Source organism: Balaenoptera borealis (assembly GCF_965194805.1).
Source record: "Balaenoptera borealis genome assembly, chromosome: 5".
Classification (NCBI taxonomy): Eukaryota; Metazoa; Chordata; class Mammalia; order Artiodactyla; family Balaenopteridae; genus Balaenoptera; species Balaenoptera borealis.
In genome coordinates, this window is record NC_138862.1 from 85,629,303 (window position 1) to 85,651,409 (window position 22,107).

At 35.7% G+C, this 22,107-nt stretch overlaps 1 protein-coding gene and 1 long non-coding RNA gene across 7 annotated transcripts in view; one reads left to right on the forward strand and one right to left on the reverse strand.

Annotated features, from left to right (window-relative positions):
* LOC309629761 (uncharacterized protein) overlaps positions 1-20,894 on the reverse strand; it is a 137,951-nt gene extending 117,057 nt beyond the window's left edge. For 5 of the 6 annotated variants that reach the window (XR_014245208.1, XM_082394271.1, XM_082394270.1 and 2 more), the window contains exon 1: positions 6,062-20,894. The gene's annotated coding sequence lies outside the window, so the exon portion shown is untranslated. The remainder of the gene's footprint in view (positions 1-6,061) is intronic. The other variant, XR_014245207.1, reaches the window with a different exon arrangement.
* Positions 1-22,107, forward strand: part of LOC309629813 — a 167,206-nt gene that overhangs the window by 68,914 nt on the left and 76,185 nt on the right. The window contains exon 4 of the long non-coding RNA XR_014245233.1: positions 2,917-2,972. This is a non-coding gene — a long non-coding RNA (uncharacterized lncRNA). The remainder of the gene's footprint in view (positions 1-2,916; positions 2,973-22,107) is intronic.

The following is a 22,107-nucleotide window of genomic DNA, read 5'->3' on the forward strand; positions in this document are numbered from 1 at the left end:
GTGATGCTGGTGGTAGATAACTCCAGCTGTCATTACAAGATCATCCGGATAAGGGGGGACAATCAAGTAGGGCTTACAGTCCACTTGAGTCTTTCTGATTGTAAAACCAGCCATTTTTCAATTTAAATAATTTAAGGATTCCAGCTTCTCTATACTCTAAGGCTCATTTAGCCTCTTATTAGCTAACTGTTTTTCCAGTTCAAGAGGTGGAAGGGAAGAGTGCAGATTTTTTGTTATTGTTAATTCACAGCAGTGGGTAGTGGTGTGTAAATAAAAAATAAGCCAAACAAATGTGATGAGAAGAGAGACTAGAAATCCATACAAGTAATGATAATTGATTTTAAAAAGTTAATTAAAAGGAATAAAAAGGGACAAGTACTGCAGTGGCCTAGCATATTATCAACAGGCAAATGACAGAGAGGAGAATGAATTAGAAAATTGATTCCCATCTAACTAGAACAAGAAACCAGATTAACAAGGCTCTTAATTTTAACTTGAAAATCCCAAATTCTTTTCTGAGTCCTTTCCTCATAGTATTCTGACAATCATCTTATCTCACATTATTCCCATTGAAGGAAAGGCTGGGAGGAGTAGGAAGGAAAGAACAAAATGAAGTTGTAATTTCCCAGAGAATTCAGCTCAGAACCAATTTATAGAATCACCTGTGACACATCAATGAGAGCAAATATAGCTAAGAAACCACAGTTTGCATAAGGTCTTCCTTTTTACTCCCTTAGTTGTAAGCCTTTTTTTTTCCTTTTAAATTTTGCAACCTTTCCTTCTTCCTAAATCTTTGTGACCAAAGGCCAGTAACCTACAGTATTTATTTTCAAGTAGTGTATACAGGAGCTACCCTTCAAGTCATCGACTTCCACGTAAGAAAATAGGACATGAGGGAACTGTCCAATAAGAAGGCGAGGCTCTTTCTGAACCTTTCAAGAGCATCTTTTGGTAGGACTATGTCTAACATTTTTGTGTAGGTATTCTAGGGATGGGACAGTTCTAGAGAATCATGTACTGGCTATGCCCATGGGTTTGTCTTTTCCTTTGCTTAGGAGACATCTTCTGCTCACATGAGAACACAGATTCCCCAGCATAGAGGTCAGAGTCTGAGTGAGAAGGTTGGTTAGTTAATTAGAGAAAGTATTTCCTGACAGAGGTAGGACCCATAGTTAACCACCAAGAGTTGAATCTGATTGAGGGATACTCTTTGAAGTATTAGAAAGACAATGATGACATGCAGATTGTTGAACAAACAAGGTCTTCAGCTTACACTTGAAAAAGAATTGTCTTATGTAGAAGGTAACATCTCCTTATATAGCTAGGGAGTTAAAACAGGAAGAAAGAGCAGGAAACACTGCGTTGTATTTTCTTTGTTTCCTCCCACCCTCCCTTTCTCCCTCCCTTCCTTTCTGCCTTCCTTCTTTCCTTCCTCTGCTTTCTTTTCTTCCCTTCCTTTCCTTCCTATCTCCCTCTTTCTAAACAATGGAAGCCCATCTTTGGATTATTAGAGAATTACCATAGATCTAATTGATGCATAAGTAGACCTCAGGAAAATATGGCATATTTCTATTCAAAGAACAGATTGTAAACTTCTGGATTGATGTTCTGCTTTTTTTTTTTTTTTTCCTTTCCCTCTTCTCTCATTTTAGAATTAGGGAACACAAAACAAACGTACCCAGATAAGCTATGAGTGCCAGAGATAGCTAAAATTGCTCGTGCTTCCTGTGTTTCTGTTTTCTCTTTTTCAGACACTAGACCACTTGCTGTGATTTCTTTCCTGGACTGTAAGCTCTGTAAGATCAGGGGCCCTGATTGATTTCCTCATTACTGTACTCCTAGCATTTAGCACTGTGCCTAAATATTTGTTGAATGATTGAATTAATGGAATGTCCATTAATATCCTGTCAACAAAATGAGGATAAAGGATTGGTAAATACAAGACCAGTTAACAAAAATAGCATAAACATTACCTTACAGGTCTTTTTCTTTAATCTGCAGAAGTTCTATTAGAGAATTTCCCAAAATGTATTCAACAAAACATTAGCTCTGAAGAATAAAAATAGATTTTTAAAAAATGCAGAATAGGTGAGGAAAGTCTGTGGAAAAACTGTTTAGAATACTTTATATTATACAAAATTCAAAGAGATCTTTACAGTGTGATTTCTCAGAGTTTTTCAGGTACAGATTTTCACTGTAAATTTCCTAGAGAGGGACGTAACATGCTACATTTCCAAAGATTATTTGACCATGTTACTCTTTTACTTGGCACATCTTATAGGAGTACTATTGCATAAGACACACTTTGAGAAAAGTAGCATCTTAATTCAGCTTTACTTTCTTTAATTATCTTTCTTTAGAATTTAAGTTCTAATTAATTTCTTCCACTGTGCAAAATACCTCCAAGCAAAAATGTGAATATAGTTAACAGAAGTGAACTTCACAATTAAAAGTAGTTAAGATGGTAAATTTTATGTTCTGTTTTTTTTTTTACCACAATTAAAAGTTTAAAAATACTCCTAAAATATTACTTTACTAAATAATAGATGAATCAGTATTTTACCTAAGGGCTACAACAATGCACCAAAAAATTAATGGTATTGCCAAACAAAGGGCTTGATTTTGGGCTACAACATGTTATTGTATCCTCAGTAAGTATCTTGGTTTTGAACATTGAGCTATGGATCTCTTAGTGTGTGTTTTTAGTAATACTGCTTAGGATGACTATACAGAAAGATCTATGGATGTGTAGGGAAAGTTTATTGTAGTTTAGTAGAGTGGGTTTAAGACTAAGGTACAAGAGACTGGGTTGCAAAATTGACATTGTCACTGACTCAGAGTGCCACATTAAGTAAACCCTGCTTTCCTTATCTATAAGATAGCCTCCATCAGTAATTTTTTACCTTTTCCTTCCAGCACGGTTATCCCATCCTACGTGGAACTCTGACAGACACAGCAGATAAAGGCAAGAGGTAAGAGGCCACTTGGCCTCCCTTCCCCCATGGCCCTAAGTATCCCCAAAGAGCCTAAGAGCTCAAGGAAACACAGTTTGAAAATCACGAGGCTAGATAATCTTTAGAGTTTTTCCCAAGTCTTACTCCTGCCACTAGAAGTAAGACTGAGGTAGAAAAGAATGTTTGTGTCCATATTAAAGCCTGTGAACCCCTGTAATTTTATACAGACTCACACAGCATTCAGCTATTACAGAATATAGAATACTGCCATACCACATGTGGCAAGCACCTTTTGAATTTCAACATATATTTTGGGTTAAAAAATAAAATAAGAAAACTATTACCAGAATGTACTCTTTCTTCAGTCACTTTATGGATACATTTCAAGATATAGACTTGATGGTGAATTAAAATTGAATGCAAATATTGTCACTGAGAAGCTGCCCATTTATACAGTTTCTATGACTCTTTTAGTTCTTAATGAGCAAGGTTTTGCTGAAAACAAAAAGTGTTAAGTACATAAATATGTGTACTTTTCAAAGCATGCACTATATTATGGTTAAAAAACAGTACAGAAATGAATGCAAAACTATTTCAACAGAAATACTGCTTATTGAACAGCCTTTAAAATTATGACATGTTTACTGGGAAAATACATTACTCATGACAGGGGTTACAAAAGCAATATTAACCTTCTCGAAATTTAATAGCAAAGTCAGACAGGTAAAAATCAGTACCAGACGTAGTAACATAACTACTTTTGTTAAGATTGTATATAGGATAAAACAGATATTTAAAGCTACATTAAGACGTGGGTAAATAAATGGTCCTTTAGAAGATTCACAACACATATGCAACGAAAACCATGATGCAGATTGTGCTAAGGATAGCATTCTTGGAAATGAAAAAACCTTGTTCTTTCTTTTGCTTCTGTTATTTTGGGCACTGTTGCTTTTGCAGTTTTGTACAGGGTGTCAGACATTAAATTTACCCTTAACTATACATATATCTATTTTTTGAAGGCAGGCATTTGTTACGTTGACAAGCTACCAAACACTTTCGCTGTATTTAATGTGTGACTAACGAGTTTTTGTATTTAATGTGTGACTAACGAGTTTTTGTCATCTATAATCAAAGAGGATGTTTGCTTCTGCAAAAAATATATAATTTACCCAAAACTAGCCAAGAACTAGTTATTATATTAAGCCAAGAACTCCATAGTAGTGGTTAAAAATATGTGTGATGAAATATAGATGATAAAATTGCACTTACCATCAAAAGCAAGTTTGCTTTACAAAATAATTTTTTTCTGAAATTTATTTTGTCACTATAGTTTTATCATATAATATGTTACTTGCCTAATAATTTAATGTTGATGTTTAAAAGAGATTCATGTTTTTAATTATTTCATTGTTTTTATAACCCTAAAATATTTCATTAAAATCTCTGAGTTTTTACTTATTTTAAAATAGAGAGTGCTCTAGCTTGAGACATATTAAAAAAATAAAGGTCAAAAGTCATAAAGGATAATAGCTGATGGTTTTGATAATGCTAATTATATATTACTGAGAATAAAGGTAGAAAAGGAAATATGAATACTAAAGAAAGATAAACATCCCAATGCTGGATTAAAAAAAAATAATGAAAAAACTCTTAAAATGTCTTTGTACTTCACTGTCATAATTCAAAGACATAATGAAGCCTGAATTAAAAATGTCAGTTTCTGTGAGTGTTGATAACTTGGTTCTTTGTTGGGCAAGTCAAAATGTGTCTGTTTGATAGGCAAAAATGACAGACTAAAAATGGGAGAATTTGGATCTAAAAAAAGAAACACACACACACACACACACACACACACACACACACATGACTTTAAAAAAGGTCCATAATGTACTTGAAGGAGAAGACCTATAGGGTAGGAGGCAATATCTTTAGGAAGTCACCGAGCAGCACTAAAAAGCAATGTCTATGGCCAATCAAAACGATTTCTGTGACTGCTGGGGCTATTGCATCCCCGTCTTTACACTAGACTGGAAACCCTTTGTACTAATTACCAGACTGTACCAGATTTTCTGGTTCAGTTCAATCCTATAATTGACTGACAGTGATGGGCAAGGAAGGGGAAAAATTCAGGCTCACCACTGCAAGCAGAGGGTCAGAAATGGTTTCACAGAGAGCTGGTCACAGGCTGGCACTAAAAGCAGGGTTAAGCAAGCATCATCAGCACTTTCTTCTAATTCTCAGGTTAAAAAGGAAATGAGGAAGAAAAAACAACAGTCCAGGCTGTTCTCATCTTACAGACCAATTCTTAGCGTGCAACCATTTTACATAAAATGAATGGAGAATAGCTTCAAGGGTAAATGGTAATTTTAGATGTCATTGATTTTTATTTTGCTTTTGGGAAGTGGATACAGGTTTGTCTCCAAAACTCAAATAGGGTCATTTTGCTAAAGTTAAACAGTCTTTTGTTTATTTACAGAAACCAGGAAAAACAATGCTGCTATTTAATTCCTAGGGCTAAAAAAATCATTAAAGTGCAAGGCTTATTTAGAAAGCCTGTGATAGGTTATGTAATCAAACTTAAGCATTTGAAAGCATCATAATTCTCACATCCTTTGCTTGTTTATAATTCACTGATTTGGATTTACTGTGTGTCTTTAGTAATAAAATGGTTGCCCATGAATCTATACCTTTTAAAATAAAAGTTTGAATAATAATTTACATGAACTTATAGTTAATGCATTAAAAAAAATAGAACACATTGAGCACTGGATTAAAGACTTAGTCGGCTGACCATCATTTGTTATTTGCTTAGAACTGTTCTCCACCCACTTTATTTCTAACCAAAAGAGCAACTCTAGCCTTAGCTACACCAAACATTAAAAGCGCAGGTACCCGAATCAGGGTCAAAATGAGACTCAGGCCATTCGGTAGGCAAGTAAGAATTATGTACTATCATGTTGAGGTCAGTTGACTTGAAATTTAATCACAGGTTAAGCCCCTTTTCTTTCCAGGCTAAAGAGTAAGCAACACCTGTGCCAGCAGCAGCTTACATTGCAGTTGACATAGCAGCCAGTTCAATTTTTAGTTACAAGTCAATTACTTACTGGATTAGAAAGAGAACATTTCATTCATTCCATGGATGGTCACTTTTCCGGAGAAACCTGTCAGGCTTTCTTTCTCCAAAAGAAGAAAAGAGAAGAAAAAGTGAAAGTTAAAAATAAGTGATATGCTGCAAAAGTTCTAGAGCTAGGCCAGCACACTATAGCAGAGAAGTTGTACAAATAGCTTACCTTCCAAATAATGAACAGAGCTGTCTTGTAAATGAGGCCTATCCCAGCTGATAAGTCCTGGGACTTTCCTCATCAGAGAATCAAAACAGGTGAAATGATAATTGGTGATCTACACCTGAGAAGAGGGCCAGCTGACTATATGAAAGGAGAGAGCAAATGAGTAAACTGTCTTTCCCCAGCTACAGTCAGCCCTTGTGCAAGGGGAGTTTCAAATGCACTGGCTATAGACTTTTGTCCAAAGCTGTGGTTCTTTTTTTTTTCTCTTTTTTTCTTCTTTCTTTCTTTTCTTTTCTTTCTTTCTTTTTTTTTTTTTTTTCCTTAGTGAAGCTAGATTAGTTCATACAAAACTCAACAATACAGCACTGAAACCCATTGTTGATATTCAACATTTTTCACATAGCGGAACAGAACAGACAATACGGTATCTAGGAAACCATGGGCTGGATTACAAACTGATGATATCTCATCCTTCTGGGGGCCTGTAATCCTTTTTATTACCTACCACAGTAAAAAAAAAAAAAATCACTGTGTGTGGGGGGAAACTCTTTCAGAATAAATCAATAACATTGCTATTCTTAGGTAAATAGGATAAATTAAAATGAAATCTTGCTTGTAACACTATATCCCAAAGTACCATTTGCCTTTTATGCAAGTTAATGATTTTTAAACTTAACCTTTATGTGAGCTTCCATAGGTTTAAAAAATTAAAATATTTGTAGATATTTGCTTAATAACAGTGTTCAAAATTAACTTGGACTTTCAATTTCTTATGAAAAATACCTGGAGAGTTATTTATTTCAAAGTGCCCAATATTGAGACTAAGGACTGAGTACAAAGTAATTTTCATTAATTTGTTCTAAAATACATGTGTTGGGTTATTAGTATACTATATTTATTTTTTCCATTAAGAACACACTGAACTTCAAGATTCGGGGGGCATACTTACCTGATATCTAGTAAATTTTTTTAAACTTTTTTTAACCCCATGTCTTTTTAATTTTTTCATTTTTTAAAATGCATTTCCTGATTATGTTTAACTGCAAAGCCATTCTTTGCAAGGAAGTTATGCCTATTAACCTTTTTGAAAATCTGGTCCAATCCCTTTTTAAGATGCAATCCAGTTCCCATACTTTTCTTGAGCCTCCAAATGGTCTAGGTAGCCACAGAAGTGATTGTTCCTACCAGTTTCTTTTCATCACTTCTGCAATTGACCAATTGACAACTGATTGATGGTTATCTTTTCACTTCAACAATGAAAGAAATTACCATCACTATAGCTATGTACAGTAAATGCCTCCAGAGTAAATTACATGATTCTAAAATTCTCCTTAGCTCACTTAGTAAAACATCAACACAAAAAAGTTTCTTTTTGCGCCTCCCTTCCTGTACTGCAGATTTGGCCTTTTCTGTCAGCTGCAAAAAAAGAACTTGACAGCTTCTTTAAAAAGAGGAGTATAAAGGAACTTGAATAAAGGATGGCACTGGGCCTGTCTCAAGCAAGTGGCCATTCTTTGCACTTGGAAAAAAATTAGGCATGTGAGCACAGATAAGCCCTATAAGAATACTCTAAAGACTATTCCCAGTGACCTTGAGATTCTCTTTCCTTCTGTAACCATTCCTGAACATCAGGCTGACAACATAGATTCTGAACACAAATCTCCAACTTATTTTGAGTAGGTGTTATTTCTCATTGAAAAGAAAACATCCTTAAAATTTTAAACTCCCTTACTACACTGCAAAGACTCCCTTGCTCTTTCTAAAAGTGCTCAAACAAGTGCTATTATGCAAGTGTCACATTCATCCATTATGATATGTTGATGGACAAGGGCTTTAAATTCCACCACCAAATCTAAACTTACTGTAAATGTGTATTTTATTCTCATATCAAAGTCCTGAATCCTGTCAAGGAAGGGTATTCAAACTTTTTTTTCTATCTCAATTAATTAATTTTTTTTTTTTGATGAAGTAAATATGCTGCTATGAAAGATGGGACTGATTTACTCTCTTATTCTGCTCCCACCCCTCTCTAAGACCACGTTTTAAAAGTAAAAAACACACCCAAACAGACAGGAAACACGATTTCTCACTATTTCCCTTGATGTCTTAGATCCATAAAATTTGTTCCACTGAATATTACAAGGTAAACTGAACTAGAGTTTTATTGTCTAGAATGACTTGGCACTGTTTGGATCTTCTTCCACTCTATCACTGTTAGGAAGTTAAATAGCAATAAAGGAAAGTAGATTCCTTTATTCACTGCCAACTCCACCTAGGACTTGGGCTAGTGTTCTCATAATTCTGGCTTCAGATATTTAATCAGACTATAAGATTTTATTAAATGCTGACTTTATGTCCTTTATAGTGGTAAGCTCCACAATGTGTAAGAAACATGAGATAAGATCTTGCCCAGCAGAAATGGATAATTTATTTGGAGAAATAAGATATACAGGAGGAAATAGCTGCTGGATGAAACATAATGTACACATTATATAGATAACACATATATGACAGCATTAGATATTGTCACGTGATACTTGGCATATTGACAGCACTAAATAAATTTTGTTTACTAAAAAAACAATTTATCATCTTCCCTGTTACCTTTGCTATATTTGTCAGTGATATTATTATTCAAATATCCCAGATAAAATTCATGAAATGTCACTTTTATTTCTTCACATTTGCTCTCCAAAGACCTACATACTAGTCTAGATCTGTAGCAGGTCATACCAGTGTTAACAAAACTGCTTTCGAGATGATCTGATCTGCCATCTGTAGCCACAACATCACTGTTGGAATAACCTTTCTCCAGCTCTACTTTTACCATGTTACACACACCTTGGTTTTAGAATCTACAATGCTTCTTTTTTTTGCATATTGCATGAAGTTGTTGGAACTTTCAAGTCCAGGGAACTTCCTTGCTGGTTAGTAGGGCACTGCAAATCTAGTTCCAAGGTAGTACCTCTCCAATCTTATTTCCCATCAACAAGCTAACTATTTAATGATAGTATATCTTACTATTACATGCGTACCAAGCTGTTCCATCTTTTATCCTTATCTTCTGAATTCAGGGTTCAAATAAATCATAGCCCACTTACGAATCTTTTCCTGCAGTGGCAGCTCACATATTTCTTTCTATTCCCTAATGTGTTTCATTTAATATTGACTTCAATGCACATTTGGCCCAGTTTGAATGTCACCCCCTTTACTAAGATTTCCTTATCAATTCAAATAAAATGAATATCTTCTACTATGCCCCATACTTCTTGGCACATGTTTATTATAATACACATTATATTGGATTGTATTTGGATGTCATTTTCCCTAAGTAGAATTTAGGAAAGAAACTGTATTGTATGCACATTTTTATGTCCAGTTACTGGTATATAGATGCTCAATAAATGATTATTCAATAAAGACACAGTCCTAAGGAACTCTCAATCCAGAGAGGAGTTTATATTAATTGTGAGATTAAGATGGTAGCTGAATAAGTAAAACGGATTGGCAGTTGGAAAGATCAGCAATTCCTTTAGAAAGTTAACTGAATTTTCTTCTTTCTTTTTTATTGATGTATAGTTGATGTATAATATTATATAAGTCACAGGTGTACAATATAGTGATATGCAATTTTTTTTTTTTGGTCAGTCCCAAACTCCCTAACTATCCCTCCCCCCACCCTTTCCCCCTGGTAACCATAAGTTTGTTCTCTGAGTCTGAGTTTGTTTCTGTTTTGTAAATAAGTTCATTTGTATCTTTTTCTTTTTTAGATTCTGCATAAAAGTGATATCATATGATATTTCTCTTTCTCTGTTTGACTTGCTTCACTCAGTATGACAATCTCTAGGTCCATCCATGTTGCTGCAAATGACATTATTTCATTCTTTTTAATGGCTGAGTAATATTCCATTGTATATATGTAAATAAACTGAATTTTTAAAGTTAATATTTAAATGTTTGTGTAATGAGGACCATATCAAAGGCAATTGCTTGGAATATGGAAATTTCCCATAGAAACATAGTTGCATTTTTAGATCAGTCCACAAATTGCCTGCTTGGTCCATAACCTTGCCAAGTAGTGATAACACAGCCATTTATTGAATATTTGCTAGTTTGAACCCTGTAATAAGTTCTTCACATAAACCTAGTTCTCAGGATTACCTTATTAAGTAGTTATTATCACTGCCATTTTACAGATAGAAAGCTTGGACTTAGAGAGGTTAACTGAATCTCTCAAGGCTACCTGGTCAGTAACAGCACAGCTGTGACTGGAGCCGGTCCTATCTGGCTCTACACTTTACATTGTTCAAAACTGACTCTGACGGTGCAGATGGTATTCCTCAGTTAATAACCTTGGGAGTCTGTAAGGGATAAATATGGGGGAGGAAAATAAAAAAGGAGGAAAGTTTCCTATTCCTCATCACACAACCAGTCTGGAATATCATTGCTAAAAATTTTTCTTTGTGTATTCTGAGTTTTCTTTCTTCACACATTTCCTACTGACCCAGAGGCCTTCCTCAATGTTTCAGGTTATCAGTGTCTTAATTTTTAAAAAATTCTCTGTGGACCCCTACTTAGACCTTCCAAGTTCTTCATACATCTTTCTCTGCCTAGTCAAAATAGCTATTACTTTAGGACATGTGGGAGTATAAAACTACACTGAAGTTGAAGCAATTCTTGCTAACATGTGAATGATGGATAGATGTTGGATTCTTCTTTCATGTAAGCACTTTGAAAAAAATACTCAGCCTAAGTGAATATGTAAGGTTTAAAATTTCAGGCCTTGAAGCCATGTAAGTAAAACAGGCATTTTCCATAGAAACTTCAACCTATGAACAGAAGGGATTTAGAAATACATGTGGTGGTGGCGTGTGTGAGATGTAAGAGATTGTGCAGGCAGCTCTGCCTGAGAATCAGCTTCTTTTGTGATTTTTGATTTGGGGGAGACAGTCATGGACCCTTTTGAGAGTATGTTGAAGGCTCCCTCCTCACTTACACACAACCTTTTTATGTATTATTTCATGGAATTTATGGACCTTTTTGGAAACCATGGGGTTGAAGATTAAAAAACTCTGCCCAAAGCTGCTGGATTTTTTGGGGGGAGGGCGGGGATAGGGAGGGGGTACTTCTCTTTATTTCTAAGCAAGTGGATCTTAACCATGATTTCATATTAGAATTAACAGGGGGAGCCTACCATCAGATATTCTGATTTAATAGTTATGTAGTGAGTTCTGAGTAGCAGTAATTTTTCAAAAAGCTCTCCTAGTGATTCTGATGTGCAGCTAAGTTTAAGAACCATTGTTCTAAGCTAGTGATTCTCAAAGTGTTGTCCTGGACCAGCTGCATCCTCTGTCTTCATCATGCTCTCTTCACTTTTAATTCACAGATGGCTTGAGAGGGATGGGAGTACAGAGGTAATCATTCTGTCAGGACAGGAGATACAGACTTGAGAGCCATTGTAATAGAAATGGCAGTGTAAACTAGCAGAGTAGATGAGTGGTCTGAAGGAACGTAGCATGTACAGTGAGAAAATAACCACAAGGTCAGCAACTCAGGGAATACCCACAGTTTGAATTAGGAGGAGGAAGAAACACTGCCAGAGGAGAAAGAAACCTGGCAGAGAGACAGGAAGAGAACATGGACTACACAGTGGCATAAAAACTTGAAGACAGGCTGACCAATCAGCAATGTCAAATGAGGCCTGCAGTTGATTGGGCTGATCTTAAAAAAGGACAAAGGAGTTGGCTAGAAGGAAGTCATTGATAACTTTTGACTGAGGAGTTTAATACTGGGGTGGAGGGAAAGTCAGACTCTGGAGATTCAGAAGAGAATGGGAGGAGAAGAATGAGGTGCAGTAGGTATAAAAAATATCTTTCAAGACTGGTTGGGGGACTTTCCTGGTGGCACAGTGGTTAAGAATCTGCCTGCCAATGCAGGGGTCACAGGTTTGAGCCCTGGTCTGGGAAAATCCCACATGCCGCGGAGCAACTAACCCCGTGCGCCACAACGACTGAGCCTGCGTGTCACAACTACAGAAGCCCACATGCCTAGAGCCCGTGCTCTGCACAAGAGAAGCCAACTCAATGAGAAGGCCGCGCACTACAACGAAGAGTAACCCCCGCTCGCCGCAACTAGAGAAAGCCCGCGCGCAGCAACGAAGACCCAACGCAGCCAAAAATAAATAAATAAAATAAATAAATTTATATATATATATATATATATATATATATATATATATATATATATATATATATAAAAGACTGGTTGAGAAAGAAGGAAGGAGGGCAGTGATTGGGAGCAGCAGTGATTGGGAGTAGAAGTATTCATATTTTAAGAACTAAAGGAAGAAGCCTTCAGGAGACAGTATTTGTTGAAGAAGTGGGGAAGAGGAGCTATCATGAGAAAAAAAAACAAAGTCAGGAGTAGAAAAGAAGTAAAAGGACTCAGAGTTGCCTTAGGAGTGGAGAAAGAAAACAAAGAAGGATTTATGTGGAAGAATGGTTTGTGAAGGTAAAGAGTATGAAATAGGTCATGCCCGATCGCATCAAACTTCTTTGTGAAGCAGGAGTAAAATCATTCACTAAGGCTTTAATTTTTTTTTCCTTTTTTGGATAAGAGGTGGCAGAAGGTAAAGGTGCACAGGGATTTAGAAGAAGAAAAAAAGGAATGAGAAAAAAATGCATTTCTCTGTGGCCTAGTACTGGCTCTCTCCTTACTTCTGTGTCTCTATTTTGCATACTTCTATAATGTTAGCTCTTGCCTGCTTGACTTAGAGTACTTGACTTTTCAGTAGCTCTTTCCCCAACATGCTCCATAACAGGTCACGGTCCCCAGAATTTGCCCCTAGCCCTCTTCTCTATTCAGTCTCCACTTTCTCCTTGGCCATCACTCCCATGTCTTTATCAAATTGGTTGTCAAATTCAAACCCAGCCCTAGTCTTTCTCTTGAATTCTAGATCTGTATTTAGCTGTCCACTGGACATTTAGTACCTCAGCTTCACAGTGTTTAAAATCAAATTCTTTATCTGCTTCACTGTGAATCAATGTAAACATGCTCCCCTGTCTTCAGGTTCCTGTCTGTCTTTACCACACTCCCCATTAATTACAGTGGTCTCCAAAGCAAGAAGCTATCAATGATCTCTTCATATTTCTCAATTCTGATAACTAATAATTGTCTATTTTTTATTAATTTTACTTCTCAAATATTGCATCTTTTCTAATTCATATCTTGAAGTTCAACCCTCCATTGTCTGTCACAGTAACCTTCTAACAGATCTCTCGGGTTCTAATAATATGTTCCCTCTTTAACCATCGTCCATTTCATGACCAGAGATGTTATTCTAAAATGCAGATCTGTCTATGTCCCTCACCTTTAATGACTATCCATTTCCTACAGCTATGGTTTTCTGGAACCCAGGGTTCTGTAGAGAGGTTTTAAGAACTCCAAAATAAAATTATAAATATGATAATGCAAATGCATTTGTATCACTGATTAAAGTCTATTGCTACAGCATACATGATACAGATACATACGCCAATGGTGAAAAATATACTAAATGTACTACTAGACTTCTGGAGAATCCAGAGAAAAATCCAAGAATATGCATTCATGATGCTTGAAGAACAATAAGTATGAAGGCTAGTATGGCAAGGAAACTTTCCAAACCAAATGGCCCAAAGTATTAATATCACCATTTCCACTACTTTCATGTCTTTACCTGCAATAAGAGAGATGTATTACAAATAAACTACATAATACATACATAACAGGAGAAAGTGCTTAGCTCTGAAACATTAAATCAGGTGGGAAGAATGTGGAAAGATATATTTGTACTCCTCGAATAAAAGTAGGGAAAATAGTAGGAGTAGTGATTTTTTTATAAAGGCGATTACTGAAAATATGTTTGAGGAATCATCCAATTTGCATAGGCAAGCATTAGCTCTTAAGAAAATGCTGTTTTCTTTGCAGAACAGTTTTAGTTTATTCTGTGCAGATCACCAATTTTTATTTTATTTTATTTTGAATGCAGAGAAATTGGATCTGTCATATATTGTTTTTTTAATTGAGGTATACTTGATTTACAGTGTTTCAGGTGTACAGTAAAGTGATTCAGATATATATATATATATATATGAATTAAATATATGTTTTACTTTTTTAGATTCTTTTCCATTATATGTTATTACAAGATATTAAATATAGTTCCCTGTGCTATACAGTAGGTCCTTGCTGTTTATCTATTTTATATATAGTATTGTGTATCTGCTAATCCCCAATTCCTAATTTATCCCTCCCCCTTTTTCCCCTTTGGTAACCATAAATTTGTTTTCTATGTCTGTGAGTCTATTTCTGTTTTGCATATAAGTTCATTTGTATCACTTTTTTAGATTCCACATATAAGTGGTATGATATTTGTCTTTGTCTGACTTACTTCACTTAGTATGATAATCACTTAGTCCATCCATGTTGCTGCAAATGGCATGATTTCATTCTTTTTTATGGCTGAATAATATTCCATTTTACACACACACACACACACACACACACACACACACACACACGCCCCAGATCTTCTTTATCCATTCATTTGTCGATGGACATCCAGGTTGCTTCCATGTCTTGGCTACTGTAAATAGTGCTGCTGTGAACACTGGGGTGCATGTATCTTTTTGAATTAGAGTTTTTGTTTTTTCTGGATATATGCCCAGGAGTGGGATTGCTGGATCATATGGTAACTCTATTTTTCATTTTTTAAGGAACCTCCAGACTGTTTTCTGTAGTGGCTGCACCAATTTTGCATTCCCACCAACAGTGTAGGAGGGTTCCCTTTTCTTTACACCCTCTCCAGCACTTATTATTTGTAGACTTTTTGATGACAGCCATTCTGACGAGTGTGAGGTGATATCTCATTGTGGTTTTGATTTGCATTTCTCTAATAATTGGTGATGTGGAGCATCTTTTCATGTGCCTGATGACCATCTGTGTGTCTTCTTTGGAGAAATGTCTATTTAGGTCTTCTGCCCATTTTTTGATTGTTTTTTTGTTTTTGTTTTTGTTTTTTTGATATTGAGCTGTATGAGCTGTTCGTGTATTTTGGAAATTAACCCCTGTCTGTTGCATCATTTGCAAATATTTTCTCCCATTCCATAGATTGTCTTTTTGTTTTGTTTATAGTTTCTTTTGCTGTGCAAAAGTTTTTAAGTTTAATTAGGTCCCATTCATTTATTTCGGCTTTTGTTTTCATTACTGTAGGAGATGGATCCAAAAAAAAATATTGCTGCAATTTATGTCAAAGAGTGTTCTGCCTATGGTTTCCTCTAAGAGTTTTATAGTATCTGGTCTTACATTTAGGTCTTTAATCCATTTTGAGTTTATTTTTGTAAATGGTGTTAGAGAATGTTCTAATTCTTTTACATGTAGCTGTCCAGTTTTTCCAGCACTACTTATTGAAAAGATTGTCTTTTCTCCATTGTGTATTCTTGCCTTCTTTGTCAGAGATTAATTGACTGTAAGTGTGTGGGTTTATTTCTGAGCTTTCTATTCTGTTCCATTGATCTAGTGTCTGTTTTTGTGCCAGTACCATAGTGTTTTGATTACTGTAGCTTTGTAGTATAGTCTGAAGTCAGGGAGCATGAGTCCTCCAGCTCTGTTCTTCCTTCTCAAGATTGTTTTGTCTATTCGGGGTCTTTTGTGTTTCCATGCAAATTAAAAATTTTTTTGTGCTAGTTCTGTGAAAAATGCCATTGGTAACTTGATAGGGATTGCATTGAATCTTTAGATTGCTTTGGGTAGTATGGTCATTTTAACAATATTGATTCTTCCAGTCCAAGCACATGGTATATCTTTCCATCTGTTTGTGTCATCTTCAGTTTCTTCCATCAGCATCTTACAGTTTTTGGAGTACAGGTCTTTTGCCTTCTTAGGTAGGTTTATTCCTAGGTATTTTATTCTTTTTGATGCCATGGTAAATGGGATTGTTTCCTTAATTTCTCTTTCTGATAGTGCATTATTAGTGTATAGAAACTCAACAGATTTCTGTATATTAATTTTGTATCCTACAGCTTTACTGAATTCATTGATGAGCTCTGATAGTTTTCTGGTAGCATTGTTAGGATTTTCTACGTACAGTACCATGTCATCTGCAAACAGTGACAGTTTTACTTCTTCCTTTCTAATTTGGATTCCTTTTATTTCCTTTCCTTCTCTGATTGCTGTGGCTAGGACTTCCAAAACTGTTGAGTAATAGTGGCGAGAGTGGGCATCCTTGTCTTGTTTCTGATCTTAGAGGGAATGCTTTCAGCTTTTCACTGTTGAGTATGATGTTAGCTGTGGGTTTGGCACTTAGTAGGAACAGCAATTTGCTCTCCTGACAGGCAGACCATGTGCTTCTCTTTCTTTTCCCTTCCTTGCTCTGTCTGAACCCCAGTTGATGCCCCTTCCTAGGCTGCCCTCACATTTCATCTCCATACAAAGCTGCCAGGAACTCGCTGTGACTGAATTGCTTCCCCCTCATCAGGATAGGCACCTCTACTGAAAAACTCTTTATCTTGGTAGAATGAAAAAGAAACTGGCCACATCATCATCATTATTACTTTTTTTTTTTAAATAAATTTATTTATTTATTTATTTTTGGCTGCATTGGGTCTTCGTTGCTGAGCGCGGGCTTTCTCTAGTTGTGTCAAGCGGGGGCTACTCTTCATTGCGGTGCACGGCCTTCTCATTGCGGTGGCTTCTCTTGTCGCGGAGCATGGGCTCTAGGCACACGGGCTTCAGTAGTTGCGGCACGCAGGCTCAGTAGTTGTGGCTCGTGGGCTCTAGAGTGCAGGCTCAGTAATTGTGGCACACAGGCTTAGTTGCTCCACGGCATGTGGGATCTTCCCGGACCAGGGCTTGAACCCCTGTCCCCTGCATTGGCAGGCGGATTCTTAACCACTGTGCCACCAGGGAAGTCCCTATCATTATTACTTTTTGAAGCATCCATTTAAAAGGTCTTGTAGACTCCCTACAAGAAGAAGGCGTCTTCTTTTTACTCACCTTATTGTTTTCATTATTTTACCCCTCAAGCAAGCATATTAGACAATTAAAACAAGTTGGAGTCAAACTTTTCAATGTCTTGATTAAGATTTTTATGTTCAGTAGTCAGTGGCATGTAATTTTGGAAGTATGATGCCAGTTTTAATTAATTTTCATAGGTTTGCTAATTAAAACAATTAAGAGGTAGGGCTTACCCATTGGAAAAATAGTTGGAGGATCTCTTGAACATTATCCTTGAGGTTTCACACAAGCACAAATGGTGTAAATTTGTTTTAAAAATAGCTGGAAACCTGAAAGAAGTAATTATAACATCAAACCGAAGTTGTGTCTGCATTTATCTTTTAAAAAAATTATAGGAGAGAAAATTTTCCTTGAACTTCTGGAAGCCACTTCTGCCTGCGGCTGTGTTCATGGTGGTAATAATAATTTGGAATAACACCAGACTATTTTTTCAATAACAGCATGATATGTAAACTTTAAACTCTAGAGATCAATGTTGACAAGACAAAATTCTGAGAGATGAGAAAATGAGGGAACAAACACTGAGAAAGCCCAAGGGAATGGAAGGAGAAATATCTAATGTAAATTAATAATAATTCTATTGCCAACAGGATGCAGTCCTTGATATCAGTGGGTTTCCAACTTTTTTGAAGTCACAGATCTTTACAGTCAAAACATATTTCCTAGAAGGTTGACACAGAACATAATTCTTGATAGTAGTGGAATATGACAGGAGTGAATATGAAAAGAAAAATGAACAAGATACAGGAATACTCAAGCAGCAGTTTAATATAGGGGTTAAATGCAAGAACTCCGGTGTCACGCTATCTAGGTTTTAATCCTGGTTCCACCTCTAAAATAGGGGTAATAAAACCTATCCCCCGCCCCAAAAAAAAACCCTATCCCAAAGGGTTGTTATGGGGATTAAATGAGTTAATATATGTAAATCACTTAGAACAATGTTCTATCCAAAATAAAGATTAGTTATGTTTATAGTTATCCTCACTCACATTTAAAATATAAAAAAATTAGTAATTTCTCCAAGACACTCCAAAGCAATCTCCATTTTTTTAAAAATAAATTTATTTTTATTTATTTATTTTTGGCTGCATTGGGTCTTTGTTGCTGTGCGTGGGCCTTCTCTAGTTGCAGCGAGCGGGGGCTACTCTTTGTTGCAGTGTGTGGGCTTCTCATTGTGGTGGCTTCTTTTGTCGCGGAGCACAAGCTCTACGTGTGCGGGCTTCAGTAGTTGTGGCACATGGGCTCAGTAGTTGTGGCTCGCGGGCTCTAGAGCGCAGGCTCAGTAGTTGTGGCGCACCGGCTTAGTTGCTCTGCGGCATGTGGGATCTTCCTGGACCAGGGCTCGAACCCGTGTCCCCTGCATTGGTAGGCGGATTCTTAACCACTGCACCACCAGGGAAGCCCCAATCTCCATTGTTGTAGTTTACTCAAATGTTGTTATACAACCTTGCAGAGGCCCAGAGTTTTGGGGAACAATGATTTAAAACCTCAGTATATTATCAGGAGTCTTAAAAATGTTGATACCCTTTGATTCTATAATTTTACCTTAAGGAACCTAGCCTAAGGAAATGATAAAAATGCAAACAATTATAAACAAAAATATTCATCACAGCATTATTTATGAATAAAAATTTTTAAAACTAAATGTCAAAAAATAGGGGAATAAATAAGGAATGATTTAAATAGATGATAGAATATTTATAAGGTAGAATATATGCAGGCATTAAAAATGTTGGCCTCTGGCTATCTTTCATAATGAATGTTAATTATATGTGAAAATGCTGATGGTATAGTGGTAAATGAACTCAGCAAAATATATAACTGTATAGTCTGGTCTTGACTCTTTAAAAATATGTCTAGAATACACCTTTGAAAATATACTAATAAATTAACATTATTTCAGAGGGTTAGAACAAAGGTCATCAAACTTCTTCTGTAAAGTGTCAGCTAATGATAACATTTTAGGCTTTGCAGACCATAGAGTTTCTGTCACAACTACTAGACTCTGCTGTTGTGGTGTGGAAAGCAGCCATAGGTCGCTGTGTTCCAATAAAACTTGATTTACAAAAAATAGGCCTGTTGGCCATAAAATGCCAACAAATGCATTTATTTCCTTTTTAAATATTTTTCTCAATTTTCCACAGTGAGAAAAACATGAATTACTTTTGTAGTCTAAAAATTAAATAACACATGTTATAAAAAGCAAAATACTCTTTGCTATAAAGAATAAAAGATACCATAGATAGTTAGAAAATGGCTATTATAGACTTCTGTAATTTATAAATTCATATCAGGTCACATTAGAAATGACATGCTTAAAAATAAAAGCCTCCAGTGATTGCATATTACACTTAGAATGAAGTCGAAAATATTTTACGTAGCCTGTAAGGCCCAAAAGACCTGACCTCTGGCTTTATCTCCCAATTCATTTCCTACCACTTTCTCCCTTGATCACTTGCTCCAGCAGTGCTTGCATTGACATGGGGCACTGGAATTGAGCATTTAATGCAGACTTGCATAAACAGACTGTTAACTTCCTCATCTTCTCATAAGAAGTCTCTGCCTACAAATCCAAGAGTCTTGGAAACGACTTAAAAAATTTATTCAGTCATCTAAATTCTTTTTAAAAACCTAGGTATTTTTATTGTGTACATAAAATACTTGTAATTTGATTCAGTTTTCTCTATTTTTCATCCAGCCCGCACAAGTTCAAGGAATCAACTAAAACACCAAATAGCCTCAGATTTTATTTTTGAATTTAGAAAAGCTAAAATTTTATAAAGAGCAATAGATAATTTATTTTCCTTTTCGCCTCCCTTTTGTAAATCCTCTTCCACACCCTTGGTTACATTGATACACAGTGTATATATTCATATATCTATCAAACACTTTTTATTTTGCAAAGCAGGTAAAAAAGGGAATGTCTGGTTTTAAGCCGTGTTTCTTTTATTATGAGAAATTTAAGCAAATTTTAGTATGTTTAAAAGCCTTTTTTGTTTCCAAGCCTGTGACCTATATTCATGACCTTTGTTTTTCTATTATCCTTTAGTGGTCTTTTTTTAATATGTTGTAGGACTTTTAATATGTTATGAAAACTAGCTTTTTTCTGTCATATGTGCTGTAAATAACTTTTCTATTTTGTCTTAATCATTTACTTACCTTGCAATACAGAAATTAAAAAAAGTTTTAACGGTCAAATTGATGGGTCTTTGTTGAAGTCTTCTGAAATTTATATGATGCTTTGAAAGACCTTCCCCACTCCAAGACTGTAAAACGAAATTTTTTTTTTCCCCTTAGATCTTTGCTCCATCTGGGATTTATTTTATAGTAAGGAGTGATAGAAAAGTGCATACCGCATTCTTCTGCTGATTTAGTCAGGCAAGACTCTCTGATTGCAGAGTGGTACAGCCTGGTTTCTTTAAGCTATCAGGTACTTATCACTCAAAATATGTGTGAAACCATCCAACAAAATAACATGTTAACCTGTGGCAAAACGTTTTCAATCAGTTATTTAGATCAGTATTTTCTGAACTTCAGTCATTCAAATACTCCTCTGTAATTTTTGACATTTCCACATTAACTCCTATAATATTATTTTCTTAATACTTTAAATTGCCTCTTTTTATGTTGGTAATTTTATTGAAGAAGAAAACTTTATATCAATTTAATATTGTAATTAAATTTCTGAAAGCATACTAAAATAAATAAATAATAAAATAAATTTTTACCTGTACACCACTAAATACCTCACTTACCACTTTGGAAAACAGTGATCTAGTTAAAGTCAAATATATAGAAGTTTGGAGCTCTCTAAAACGAAACATTGGGATGACTGACAGAAATATTGAGTTTTTATACTTGAAGTGTAATCGGTCTGGTAAACACCATACACATACATGCACACATACACACACTTTTTCACTAAAACAAAAGTAAATAGAAAACCTTATTCTGCCTCTCTGGATGAAACATTCTCTACAACTCTAAAGAAACACATTATACTGTTTAAGATAAGTTTTGCTCTTTGCAGATTAAAACACCTGCCACTATATTAAAAATAATGAAATAGAATGGCCCAAGAGGAATTGTAAAGAGTATTTCATTTTGCCTAGTTTTTGAAAATGGATAGCTTCAACACTAATTCCAGGTAGTACAGGCTTTTTTTTTTTTTTTTTTTTTTTTTTTTTTTAATTTATTTATTTATTTTTGGCTGCATTGGGTCTTCATTGCTGTGCACAGGCTTTCTCTAGTTGCGGCGAGCGGGGGCTACTCTTTGTTGCAGTGCGCGGGCTTCTCATTGCGGTGGCTTCTCTTGCTGCAGAGCACGGGCTCTAGGTGTGAGGGTTTCAGTAGTTGTGGTGCGCGAGCTCAGTAGTTGTGGCTCACGGACTCTAGAGTGCAGGCTCAGTAGTTGTGGCACACGGGCTTAGTTGCTCTGCGTCATATGGTATCTTCCCAGACCAGGGATCGAACCGTGTCCCCTGCATTGGCAGACGGATTCTTAACCACTGCACCACCAGGGAAGTCAAGTACAGGCTTTTTGAGAATAATGATAATCCTACTTGAGTCCAGCTATATCCCTAGACATATAGAATAAAATCTATGGTGAAGATAAATTCTTTTGACCATATATTTACATTCTATATTACTCTTCGTATCTAGAAGTAGATGATGATTTTACAACTCATATTTAGACAACAGGATTTAAGTAATTAGTGAGATAATCTGAGGCAATGTACTATATAGATTCCTGGAGAATAAGGCAGCTGAAGAAGAGGATGTTAGTTTTCAGTCAAACTATATGTACA